This window comes from Mustelus asterias, unplaced genomic scaffold (assembly GCF_964213995.1).
Source record: "Mustelus asterias unplaced genomic scaffold, sMusAst1.hap1.1 HAP1_SCAFFOLD_182, whole genome shotgun sequence".
In the NCBI taxonomy this organism is placed as follows: Eukaryota; Metazoa; Chordata; class Chondrichthyes; order Carcharhiniformes; family Triakidae; genus Mustelus; species Mustelus asterias.
Window position 1 is genome coordinate 325,721 of NW_027590181.1, and position 15,021 is coordinate 340,741.

Sequence of the window (15,021 nt, forward strand, 5' to 3'; positions counted from 1 at the left end):
CAAAAACATGCAGAGGTCACATTTATAGCCACTGGCAATTCTAGAGCCATTAAATCCCTACAGTGCAGAAAGAGGTCATTCAGCCCATTGAGCATGCACTGGGACCTCAGCACATTCAGGGTTGGCTCATCGATGACAGAGGCTAGCCCCAAAAGATGTGAGTAATGATACCCGGCTGGCAGAAAGAGGCAATTCAGCCCATTGAGTCTGCACTGACTGTCCGAAAGGCATCCCACCCAGACCCCCCCCTTCACCCTATCCCTATAACCGCACACAGTTACCATGGCTAATCCCCCTAACCTACACACCTTTGGACAATTTAGAATGGCCAATCCAACCAACCTACACATCTGTGGGAGGAAGCCGGAGCACCCAGAGGAAATTCATGCCGACACGGGAAGAACCTGCAAACTCCACACAGACAGTGACCCAAGGCTAGAATTCAACCTGGGTCCTTGGCGTTATGGGGCATCAGTGATAACCACTGTGCCACCCAATGGATGGCCTCCCATGCCATGCAGCGTCAGATCTTCCCAAAGAATGTGGCAGATATGAGCCACCACATCACCTGACAAGCGAAGGCTTCCACGTCACTGTGTGGAGAGGCACCTTCAGTACACCCTGGGTCATGCCAAACACCTTCATGGAACTGCACCTCTCCTCCTCAGCTTCAGGGTCTGTGTGGGACACTACTGGCCCTTTTCCTCAGTCCGAGGCTCTTCCTTTTGTTCTGCCTGGTGGTGACAGGCCTTCCTTCTCCATCTCAGTTCCATGAGAGTCATAGAAAAGGCAATGTCAGCTGCTGCCTCCACAGTGCACTCCTCTTAGTCTCTATGGGAAAATTGAACAGACCGAATTGAACATAACCCTGCAATGAATACCTTCCATCATCAAGCCAGGGAGTCATTGTGAAGCCCTTGGGTTGACCTCATTCCAGACATTCCATCCCCAGATTCTCTCTTGTAGCTGTCACACAGCCTCTGGGGTCACTGGAAGCTGACCCCAGCAGTGACCTTGGATTGGATTCAACAGGATTTTGAATTTGGTTTTTGGAGCAAGCAAGGAATGGATTTGGATTTGTCCATTCAAAGCATTGGTTTTGTAACTTTTAGGATGGAGTCAAAAAAAGTTTAGGCCGATACTCGTTGGAGTTTAGAAGAATGAGTGGTAATCTGTTTGAAACATGTAGGCTACTGAAGAGACTTACTGGGTGGATGTTGGGGGGATGTTTCCTCTTGTGGGGGAGCTTAGAACTAGGGGAACTGAGGAAGGGATTCAATTCATGCAAGGGAGTGAAGCTCAATGGACTGTGGCGGAAGGGAGGGGTAGGGGAGTGAGTGATGGGGGGTGGGTGGCAGGCAGGAAAATGGGGAGGCAATGGCCGACTGGTATTATAGCTGGACTATTAATCCGGAGACTCAGCTAACATTCTGGGGACCCGGGTTCGAATCCCACCATGGCAGGTAGTGGAATCTGAATTCAATAAAAAATATCTGGAATTAAGAATCTACTGATGACTGTGAAAGGGGGTTTTCACAGTAACTTCATTGTAGTGTTAATGTAAGCCTACTTGTGACACCAATAAATGCAATATATATATGTAAACAATTGTTTATTGGGGCGGCACGGTGGCACAGTGGTTAGCACTGCTGCCTCACAGCGCCAGGGACCCACGTTCAATTTCGACCTCGGGTCACTGTGTGGAGTTTGCACATTCTCCCCATGTCTGCGTGGGTTTCTTCTGGGTGCTCCGGTTTCCTCCCACATGTCAAAGGTATGTGGGTTAGGTTGATCAGCCATGCTAAATTGACCCTTAGTGTCAGAGGATTAGTAGGGTAATTATGTGGAGTTATGGGGATAGGGCCTGGGTGGGATTGTGGTTGGTGCAGACTCGATGGGCCGAATGGCTTCCTTCTTCCCTGCAGGGATTCTATAATACCTATGAAAATAGAGTTAAGGCCACCATCAGACCAGCTATGCTCTTATTGAATGGCTGAGTAGGCTTGAAGGTTCAAATAACCTATCCTTGCACCTATTTCCTTTGATCTTATGATCTTTTGATTGGATTTATTATTGTCACATGTATTGGGATACGGTGAAAAGTATTGTTTCTTGCGTGCCATACAGACAAAACATACCGTTCATAGAATACATAAGGGAGAAGGAAAGGAGAGGATGCAGAGTATAATGTTGCATTTACCGATAGGATGAAGAGAAAGATCAGCTTAATATGTGATAGGTCCATTCAAAAGTCTAATGGAAGCAGGGAAAAAGCTGACCTTCAGGATAGAACCAACATTTTCAGCTGATCCCTAAGCTGTTTCAGGGATAATCTAGTGTTGTCAACCTTAGTTGGAGATTCTACCTCATCACCAGGAATGACCCCAAGACCACCTTGTTAGCATTGCCCCGCCATCATCGAGGCACAACATCACCTGGTACCAATTCTAATTGTGAAACTACTCTCTGCTGCCTGTCAGTCAAACGCCATTCCTTCGCCAAACAACAATAATATTCCAAATTAATTCACCAAAATGTTCAAGGAAAATTAAAACCCCAGACTTTTTCTTTCAAAGCCCCTGTTGTTTCCCTCCTGGAGCTCTCACAGCAATATCTTGGAGATTGATCTTAAATTCCAGGAGACTGACTCCTCTGACTGAATATTTGCAGGGGTTCCGAGAATTGTAATAAAAGCGAAATGCTGGGAATCTGAAACAAAGACACAGAATTGTACAAATGTTTGCACTGGGTCACTGTTTGAGAGCACATTTCCACTCCATCTGACGAAGGAGCAGCGCTCCGAAAGCTTATGGTATTTGCTACCAAATAAACCTGTTGGACTTTAACCTGGTGTTGTGAGACTTCTTACTGTGTCTCAGGAGTGTGACAGTACTCCCAGGATATTCACAGGAGTGTATGTCCATTTGCCGCAGTAAATGTGCCAATATTTGCGAGTGCGCCAATATTTGCAAATGATTCACATTGTGGCAGTATTTGGACACGGTCCCTGGCAGCATGGCAGCATTTAGACACGGTCCCTAGAATTTGTCAATCTTTCCAGCCAATCTGCCTGCGACACCCCCCCCCCCCCCCCCCGCCCCGCCACTCTATACCTCCCCTCACCTCAGATCACAGCAGTATTTGCAGGGGGGTGTAACCTACTCTATTCAATTTTTGAAGATTCCTTAACCTGCAGTATAGTTCAGCAGCAAATGGGTGCCGCCATTTCTCAGGGGCAAGAGATAATATTGCAATCTTTCTGCTGTCACCAGCATTGTACCAGTGATGGCACATTGTGCTGTCTGATCGCACCTCTGCTTCGCTAGATATTATACTGGATAGCATAACAGAGCAAGGATGAAGGCGCTGATCCTAAACAGCAATGGAATTGAAATTCTCAAGATATTATGATGACTATAATCTGATATCAAATTATGTGACTTAAGGGAATCAGTCATTTTGAATGTAAACACTTGAAAATGTGTAAGATTGGGTTGAAGTATTGATGCGCGACAATCAAGCACGTGGAACAAGGCTTCAGTATTGAAGGCTTTTATTGTCAAACAATGGAACTAACTAACACGAGTACACCAGTTCAGACTGAAGGGGTCCTGCCGGAGCAGAGGGTCTTATACCTCTCCTCCGGAGGCGGGGCCCCACCGGGATGTGCCATAATAACATTTACAACAGGTAAACACCCTAACCCAACAACATTATACAACCCCCACAGTGACAACACCCTAACCCAACAGTAACATAAGAACAACCCCCAGTGGTAACCAACGATGGTTCACCACAAGTATTAAATGGAGCTTTCTACATTCCCTCCGCACCAGTGTACAAATTTGTACCTTCGACTGAAATTCACCCTCCCCATGGAAATTAACCTTCTGCACACTCCCCAAAAATTCATTCTCCTGCTGAAATTCACTCCCCACTCACTGAAATTCACTCCCCACTCACTGAAATTCACTCATCACTCACTGACATTCACTCCTCACTCACTGAAACTCACTCCCCACTCACTGAAATTCACTCCTCACTCACTGAAATTCACTCCTCACTCACTGACATTCACTCCTCACTCACTGACATTCACTCCTCACTCACTGAAACTCACTCCCCACTCACTGAAATTCACTCCTCACTCACTGAAATTCACTCCTCACTCACTGAAATTCACTCCCACTCACTGAAATTCACTCCTCACTCACTGAAATTCACTCCTCACTCACTGAAATTCACTCCCACTCACTGACATTCACTCCTCACTCACTGAAATTCACTCCCACTCACTGAAATTCACTCCTCACTCACTGAAATTCACTCCTCTCTCACAGAAATTCACCCCTCACTCACTGAAATTCACTCCTCACTCACTGAAATTCACTCCTCACTCACTGAAATTCACTCCTCACTCACTGAAATTCACCCCTCACTCACTGAAATTCACCCCTCACTCACTGAAATTCACTCCCACTCACTGAAATTCACCCCTCACTCACTGAAATTCACTCCTCACTCACTGAAATTCACTCCCACTCACTGAAATTCACTCCTCACTCACTGAAATTCACTCCTCTCTCACTGAAATTCACTCCTCACTCACTGAAATTCACTCCCACTCACTGAAATTCACTCCTCACTCACTGACATTCACTCCTCACTCACTGACATTCACCCCTCACTCACTGACATTCACCCCTCACTCACTGAAATTCACCCCTCACTCACTGAAATTCACTCCTCTCTCACTGAAATTCACTCCTCTCTCACTGAAATTCACTCCTCTCTCACTGAAATTCACTCCTCACTCACTGAAATTCACTCCCACTCACTGAAATTCACTCCTCACTCACTGAAATTCACTCCTCACTCACTGACATTCACCCCTCACTCACTGACATTCACCCCTCACTCACTGACATTCACCCCTCACTCACTGAAATTCACTCCTCACTCACTGAAATTCACTCCTCTCTCACTGAAATTCACTCCTCACTCACTGAAATTCACTCCTCACTCACTGAAATTCACTCCCACTCACTGAAATTCACCCCTCACTCACTGAAATTCACCCCTCACTCACTGAAATTCACTCCCACTCACTGAAATTCACCCCTCACTCACTGAAATTCACTCCTCACTCACTGAAATTCACTCCCACTCACTGAAATTCACCCCTCACTCACTGAAATTCACTCCCACTCACTGAAATTCACCCCTAACTCACTGAAATTCACTCCCCACTCATTGAAATTCACTCCTCACTCACTGACATTCACTCCTCACTCACTGAAATTCACTCCCACTCACTGAAATTCACTCCTCACTCACTGAAACTCACTCCCCACTCACTGAAATTCACTCCTCACTCACTGAAATTCACTCCTCACTCACTGAAATTCACTCCCACTCACTGAAATTCACTCCTCACTCACTGAAATTCACTCCTCACTCACTGAAATTCACTCCCACTCACTGACATTCACTCCTCACTCACTGACATTCACTCCTCACTCACTGAAATTCACTCCTCACTCACTGAAATTCACTCCTCTCTCACTGAAATTCACCCCTCACTCACTGAAGTTCACTCCCCACTCACTGAAATTCACTCCTCACTCACTGAAATTCACTCCTCTCTCACTGAAATTCACCCCTCACTCACTGAAATTCACTCCTCACTCACTGAAATTCACTCCTCACTCACTGAAATTCACTCCTCACTCACTGAAATTCACCCCTCACTCACTGAAATTCACTCCTCACTCACTGAAATTCACTCCCACTCACTGAAATTCACCCCTCACTCACTGAAATTCACTCCTCACTCACTGAAATTCACTCCCACTCACTGAAATTCACTCCTCACTCACTGAAATTCACTCCTCTCTCACTGAAATTCACTCCTCACTCACTGAAATTCACTCCCACTCACTGACATTCACTCCTCACTCACTGACATTCACTCCTCACTCACTGACATTCACCCCTCACTCACTGACAATCACCCCTCACTCACTGAAATTCACTCCTCACTCACTGAAATTCACTCCTCTCTCACTGAAATTCACTCCTCTCTCACTGAAATTCACTCCTCACTCACTGAAATTCACCCCTCACTCACTGAAATTCACTCCTCACTCACTGAAATTCACTCCTCACTCACTGAAATTCACTCCTCACTCACTGACATTCACCCCTCACTCACTGAAATTCACTCCTCACTCACTGATATTCACTCCTCTCTCACTGAAATTCACTCCTCACTCACTGAAATTCACTCCTCACTCACTGAAATTCACTCCCACTCACTGAAATTCACCCCTCACTCACTGAAATTCACCCCTCACTCACTGAAATTCACTCCCACTCACTGAAATTCACCCCTCACTCACTGAAATTCACTCCTCACTCACTGAAATTCACTCCCACTCACTGAAATTCACCCCTCACTCACTGAAATTCACTCCCACTCACTGAAATTCACCCCTCACTCACTGAAATTCACCCCTCACTCACTGAAATTCACTCCTCACTCACTGAAATTCACTCCTCACTCACTGAAATTCACTCCCACTCACTGAAATTCACTCCTCACTCACTGAAATTCACTCCTCACTCACTGACATTCACTCCTCACTCACTGACATTCACTCCTCACTCACTGACATTCACTCCTCACTCACTGAAATTCACTCCTCACTCACTGAAATTCACTCCCACTCACTGAAATTCACTCCCCACTCACTGAAATTCACTCCAACTCACTGAAATTCACTCCTCTCTCATTGAAATTCACTCCTCACTCACTGAAATTCACTCCCACTCACTGAAATTCACTCCCCACTCACTGAAATTCACTCCTCACTCACTGAAATTCACCCCTCACTCACTGAAATTCACTCCTCACTCACTGAAATTCACTCCCACTCACTGAAATTCACCCCTCACTCACTGAAATTCACTCCTCACTCACTGAAATTCACTCCCACTCACTGAAATTCACTCCCACTCACTGAAATTCACTCCTCACTCACTGAAATTCACTCCTCTCTCACTGAAATTCACTCCTCACTCACTGAAATTCACTCCCACTCACTGACATTCACTCCTCACTCACTGACATTCACTCCTCACTCACTGACATTCACCCCTCACTCACTGACATTCACCCCTCACTCACTGAAATTCACTCCTCACTCACTGAAATTCACTCCTCTCTCACTGAAATTCACTCCTCTCTCACTGAAATTCACTCCTCACTCACTGAAATTCACCCCTCACTCACTGAAATTCACTCCTCTCTCACTGAAATTCACTCCTCACTCACTGAAATTCACTCCCACTCACTGACATTCACTCCTCACTCACTGACATTCACTCCTCACTCACTGACATTCACCCCTCACTCACTGACAATCACCCCTCACTCACTGAAATTCACTCCTCACTCACTGAAATTCACTCCTCTCTCACTGAAATTCACTCCTCTCTCACTGAAATTCACTCCTCACTCACTGAAATTCACCCCTCACTCACTGAAATTCACTCCCACTCACTGAAATTCACTCCTCACTCACTGAAATTCACTCCTCACTCACTGAAATTCACTCCCACTCACTGACATTCACTCCTCACTCACTGACATTCACTCCTCACTCACTGAAATTCACTCCTCACTCACTGAAATTCACTCCTCTCTCACTGAAATTCACCCCTCACTCACTGAAGTTCACTCCCCACTCACTGAAATTCACTCCTCACTCACTGAAATTCACTCCTCTCTCACTGAAATTCACCCCTCACTCACTGAAATTCACTCCTCACTCACTGAAATTCACTCCTCACTCACTGAAATTCACTCCTCACTCACTGAAATTCACCCCTCACTCACTGAAATTCACTCCTCACTCACTGAAATTCACTCCCACTCACTGAAATTCACCCCTCACTCACTGAAATTCACTCCTCACTCACTGAAATTCACTCCCACTCACTGAAATTCACTCCTCACTCACTGAAATTCACTCCTCTCTCACTGAAATTCACTCCTCACTCACTGAAATTCACTCCCACTCACTGACATTCACTCCTCACTCACTGACATTCACTCCTCACTCACTGACATTCACCCCTCACTCACTGACAATCACCCCTCACTCACTGAAATTCACTCCTCACTCACTGAAATTCACTCCTCTCTCACTGAAATTCACTCCTCTCTCACTGAAATTCACTCCTCACTCACTGAAATTCACCCCTCACTCACTGAAATTCACTCCTCACTCACTGAAATTCACTCCTCACTCACTGAAATTCACTCCTCACTCACTGACATTCACCCCTCACTCACTGAAATTCACTCCTCACTCACTGATATTCACTCCTCTCTCACTGAAATTCACTCCTCACTCACTGAAATTCACTCCTCACTCACTGAAATTCACTCCCACTCACTGAAATTCACCCCTCACTCACTGAAATTCACCCCTCACTCACTGAAATTCACTCCCACTCACTGAAATTCACCCCTCACTCACTGAAATTCACTCCTCACTCACTGAAATTCACTCCCACTCACTGAAATTCACCCCTCACTCACTGAAATTCACTCCCACTCACTGAAATTCACCCCTCACTCACTGAAATTCACCCCTCACTCACTGAAATTCACTCCTCACTCACTGAAATTCACTCCTCACTCACTGAAATTCACTCCCACTCACTGAAATTCACTCCTCACTCACTGAAATTCACTCCTCACTCACTGACATTCACTCCTCACTCACTGACATTCACTCCTCACTCACTGACATTCACTCCTCACTCACTGAAATTCACTCCTCACTCACTGAAATTCACTCCCACTCACTGAAATTCACTCCCCACTCACTGAAATTCACTCCAACTCACTGAAATTCACTCCTCTCTCATTGAAATTCACTCCTCACTCACTGAAATTCACTCCCACTCACTGAAATTCACTCCCCACTCACTGAAATTCACTCCTCACTCACTGAAATTCACCCCTCACTCACTGAAATTCACTCCTCACTCACTGAAATTCACTCCCACTCACTGAAATTCACCCCTCACTCACTGAAATTCACTCCTCACTCACTGAAATTCACTCCCACTCACTGAAATTCACTCCCACTCACTGAAATTCACTCCTCACTCACTGAAATTCACTCCTCTCTCACTGAAATTCACTCCTCACTCACTGAAATTCACTCCCACTCACTGACATTCACTCCTCACTCACTGACATTCACTCCTCACTCACTGACATTCACCCCTCACTCACTGACATTCACCCCTCACTCACTGAAATTCACTCCTCACTCACTGAAATTCACTCCTCTCTCACTGAAATTCACTCCTCTCTCACTGAAATTCACTCCTCACTCACTGAAATTCACCCCTCACTCACTGAAATTCACTCCTCTCTCACTGAAATTCACTCCTCACTCACTGAAATTCACTCCCACTCACTGACATTCACTCCTCACTCACTGACATTCACTCCTCACTCACTGACATTCACCCCTCACTCACTGACAATCACCCCTCACTCACTGAAATTCACTCCTCACTCACTGAAATTCACTCCTCTCTCACTGAAATTCACTCCTCTCTCACTGAAATTCACTCCTCACTCACTGAAATTCACCCCTCACTCACTGAAATTCACTCCTCACTCACTGAAATTCACTCCTCACTCACTGAAATTCACTCCTCACTCACTGACATTCACCCCTCACTCACTGAAATTCACTCCTCACTCACTGATATTCACTCCTCTCTCACTGAAATTCACTCCTCACTCACTGAAATTCACTCCTCACTCACTGAAATTCACTCCCACTCACTGAAATTCACCCCTCACTCACTGAAATTCACCCCTCACTCACTGAAATTCACTCCCACTCACTGAAATTCACCCCTCACTCACTGAAATTCACTCCTCACTCACTGAAATTCACTCCCACTCACTGAAATTCACCCCTCACTCACTGAAATTCACTCCCACTCACTGAAATTCACCCCTCACTCACTGAAATTCACCCCTCACTCACTGAAATTCACCCCTCACTCACTGAAATTCACTCCTCACTCACTGAAATTCACTCCTCACTCACTGAAATTCACTCCCACTCACTGAAATTCACTCCTCACTCACTGAAATTCACTCCTCACTCACTGACATTCACTCCTCACTCACTGACATTCACTCCTCACTCACTGACATTCACTCCTCACTCACTGAAATTCACTCCTCACTCACTGAAATTCACTCCCACTCACTGAAATTCACTCCCCACTCACTGAAATTCACTCCAACTCACTGAAATTCACTCCTCTCTCATTGAAATTCACTCCTCACTCACTGAAATTCACTCCCACTCACTGAAATTCACTCCCCACTCACTGAAATTCACTCCTCACTCACTGAAATTCACCCCTCACTCACTGAAATTCACTCCCACTCACTGAAATTCACCCCTCACTCACTGAAATTCACTCCTCACTCACTGAAATTCACTCCCACTCACTGAAATTCACTCCCACTCACTGAAATTCACTCCTCACTCACTGAAATTCACTCCTCTCTCACTGAAATTCACTCCTCACTCACTGAAATTCACTCCCACTCACTGAAATTCACTCCTCACTCACTGACATTCACTCCTCACTCACTGACATTCACTCCTCACTCACTGACATTCACCCCTCACTCACTGAAATTCACTCCTCACTCACTGAAATTCACTCCTCTCTCACTGAAATTCACTCCTCTCTCACTGAAATTCACTCCTCACTCACTGAAATTCACCCCTCACTCACTGAAATTCACTCCTCACTCACTGAAATTCACTCCTCACTCACTGAAATTCACTCCTCACTCACTGACATTCACCCCTCACTCACTGAAATTCACTCCTCACTCACTGATATTCACTCCTCTCTCACTGAAATTCACTCCTCTCTCACTGAAATTCACTCCTCACTCACTGAAATTCACTCCTCACTCACTGAAATTCACTCCCACTCACTGAAATTCACCCCTCACTCACTGAAATTCACCCCTCACTCACTGAAATTCACTCCCACTCACTGAAATTCACCCCTCACTCACTGAAATTCACTCCTCACTCACTGAAATTCACTCCCACTCACTGAAATTCACCCCTCACTCACTGAAATTCACTCCCACTCACTGAAATTCACCCCTCACTCACTGAAATTCACCCCTCACTCACTGAAATTCACTCCTCACTCACTGAAATTCACTCCTCACTCACTGAAATTCACTCCCACTCACTGAAATTCACTCCTCACTCACTGAAATTCACTCCTCACTCACTGACATTCACTCCTCACTCACTGACATTCACTCCTCACTCACTGACATTCACTCCTCACTCACTGAAATTCACTCCTCACTCACTGAAATTCACTCCCACTCACTGAAATTCACTCCCCACTCACTGAAATTCACTCCAACTCACTGAAATTCACTCCTCTCTCATTGAAATTCACTCCTCACTCACTGAAATTCACTCCCACTCACTGAAATTCACTCCCCACTCACTGAAATTCACTCCAACTCACTGAAATTCACTCCTCACTCACTGAAATTCACTCCTCACTCACTGACATTCACTCCTCACTCACTGACATTCACTCCTCACTCACTGAAATTCACTCCTCACTCACTGAAATTCACTCCTCACTCACTGAAATTCACTCCCACTCACTGAAATTCACTCCCCACTCACTGAAATTCACTCCCACTCACTGAAATTCACTCCTCTCTCACTGAAATTCACTCCTCACTCACTGAAATTCACCCCTCACTCACTGAAATTCACTCCCACTCACTGAAATTCACTCCTCACTCACTGACATTCACTCCTCACTCACTGAAATTCACTCCCCACTCACTGAAATTCACTCCAACTCACTGAAATTCACTCCTCTCTCACTGAAATTCACTCCTCACTCACTGAAATTCACTCCTCTCTCACTGAAATTCACTCCTCACTCACTGAAATTCACTCCCACTCACTGAAATTCACTCCTCACTCACTGAAATTCACTCCTCACTCACTGAAATTCACTCCTCTCACTGAAATTCACTCCTCACTCACTGAAATTCACTCCTCTCACTGAAATTCACCCCTCACTCACTGAAATTCACTCCCACTCACTGAAATTCACTCCTCACTCACTGAAATTCACTCCTCACTCACTGAAATTCACTCCTCACTCACTGAAATTCACTCCTCACTCACTGACATTCACTCCTCACTCACTGAAATTCACTCCTCATTCGAACCATGCTCCCCAGGGCATTTACGAGGTCACTGGATCACTAGTCCAGTTACAATACTACAATGCCACTGCCTTCCCCTAATGTGTAAATCGATACAGCTACAGAAATCCTCTCTCTGGATTTATTCAGCACCTCACCTGTTCCGCTCCACACCCGTGGTTTTGAAGTATAATCACAGTTGTAAAGTCGGAAATACATCAGCCAATTTGTACAGAGCAAACTCCTACAAACAGCAGTAATGACCAGTTAATGGCCCAGAACGTCAGCGGATCAGCAATCACTGTCAGATAGCCACTCCGCTCTTTTTCACTTAGCCAGGTCAGTGCAGCACAGCAGTGTCGGGGAGGGAAAGTCCCGCCATCTTTTTACTGATGTAGTTAGTTTAAAGGGGCCAGTTACTTTGAGAAGTTAGGGGGAAGGGTAAGCGTGTAAGGCAAGGAGGTGAGAGGGTAGGATGTTTGGGGATGGGATGGAGTTTCGGGTGGTCGTATTGAGGGGATTTTGGGTGATCAGAGAGGTGGTTAGGGGGGGTATAGTAGGGTGGTCGGGAAGGTCAGGAGGTTAGTTGGCATGTTTGGGGCAGTCAGGGGTTGGGAGGGTTGTCGGGGGGGGGGCGGTGTCAGGAGGGTGGTTGGGGAAAAAGTTGGGAGGTGGGGAGGGTAATTAAGGTATGGGATAGTCAGGGGGGTTACCCAGCTGGGAATCGTACCCGGGACCCTGGCGTTGTGAGGCAGCAGTGCTAACCACTGTGTCACCATGCTGCCCGAGTTGGGAGGGTCATTGGCGTTAGTGGTAGTCGGGAGTCAGGAAGGTAGTCATCGTTGGGAGGGTTGTTAGGGAATCAGGATGTAGGGAGGATAGTCAGGTGTTTGGGGTAATGAGGGGTCCTGTGGGACAGTGCCATAGTTATCATGGAGATCGAAGAGATTTCGATCCTTCTAAGCTTCCCTGGGTAACTGTTCTGCTGAGAGAGTCAGGACCATCCAAAGTCTCCAATTGAAATCGGTGCAGTGTAATTGCCCATCGGCAGGTTAAACTTCCCGGGCAATCTTTGTGTGGGGACTTCCAAGGGGCGCCCACTGCAACCTCTGGGGTCCCACTGGGATACGAACATCCGGGGAATGGGAGTTCTGGGTCTAACAGTTTCTGCCCGTTGAAGCCAGGGAGTAGTGGTGGAAGGATGTTTTTCAGGCTGGAGGTCCATGATTAGTGGTGTTCCGCAGGGATTCTTACTGGGATGTCTTGGATGAAAACATAAATGGGTGGGTTAGTAAATTTGCAGATGACAGAAAAATAGGTGGAGTAGTGAATAGTGTAGAAGGTTGTCAAAGGATACAGCAGGATATAGATCAGTTGCAGATATGGGCGGAGAAATAACAGATGGAGTTTAATCTGGGCAGGTATGAGGTGCTGCACTTTTGGAGATCAAATGTTGAGGGTAAGTATACAGTTAATGGCAGGACCCTGAACAGCATTGATGTACAGAGGAATCTTGGGGCTCAAGTCCATCGCTACCGGAAAGTGGCCACACAAGTAGATAGGGTGGTAAAGAAGGCGTATGACATGCTTGCCTATATTGGTTGGGGCATTGAGTACAAGAGTCAGGATGTCATGTTGCAGCTTTATAAAACTTTGGTTTGGCGGCACTTAAGGTATTGCATTCAATTCTGGTCGCCACATTGCAGGAAAGGTGTGGAGGCTTTGGAGAGGGTGCAGAAGGGGTTTACCAGGATACTGCCTGGATTCGAGCTATAAGGAGAGGCTGGACAAACTAGGGTTGTTTTCTCTGGAGCGGCGGAGGCTGAGGGGAGACCAGATAGAAGTCTATAAAATTATGAGAGGCATAAATAGGATTGGCAGTCAGAATCTTCCTCCCAGAGTTGAAATGTCTAATAATAGGGGCATGCATTTAAGGTGAGAGGAGGAAAGTTCAAAGGAGATATGAGGGTCGAGTCTTTTACACAGAGAATGGTAGGTGTCTGAAACACGCTGTCAGGAGTGGTGGTGGAGGCAGATACGATTGGGGCATTTAAGGGGCTTTTAGATAAGCACATGAATGTGCAAGGAACAGAGGGATATGGACCAAGGGCAGGCAGAAGGGATTTGTTAAATTTGGCATCATTTTCAGTCCAACATAGTGGGCTGAAGGGTCTGTTCCTGTGCTGCACTGTTCTAAGTTCTATGATAAAAACCAAAAATTCTGGAAACTCTCAGCAGGTCTGACAACATCTGGGGAGAGAGAGTAGAGCTAACATTTCCATTCAGGAGCTCTGACGAAGGGTCATCGTGACTCGAAACGTTGGCTCTGTTCTCTCTCCACAGTTGCTGCCAGACCTGCTGGGATTTTCCAACATTTTCGGTTTTTGTTTCAGATTCCAGCATCCGCAGTAATTTTGCCTTTCTCTTACCGTTTGTGCGATGTTGGTTGGGGACCAAGAGCGACCAAAATTTTGTGTAGGGGAGAAGTTCCCTGCTTTTCTTCAACCGATGCTGTGGAATTAAGCTGGGAAGGCATGAGAGTTCTCTGTTTAATGTGCTACATGAAAGTATGGCACTGGTGTGTTTGTCAGCCACAATTCTGTTCCCGAGCCTCTGGAGTGGGGCAAAACTCTCATCCTTCTTGCCTCCTGGGCAGCTGCTGCCACTGAGCCAAGGCTTAGCACTGAAAATCATGC

At 46.1% G+C, this 15,021-nt stretch overlaps 1 protein-coding gene across 1 annotated transcript in view; it reads left to right on the forward strand.

The window, feature by feature from the left end:
- The window catches only part of LOC144485276 (SH3 and multiple ankyrin repeat domains protein 2-like), a gene marked incomplete at its 3' end in the record, with an annotated part of 595,748 nt that overhangs the window by 90,633 nt on the left and 490,094 nt on the right, over positions 1-15,021 (forward strand). The gene's annotated exons all lie outside the window — the stretch shown is intronic.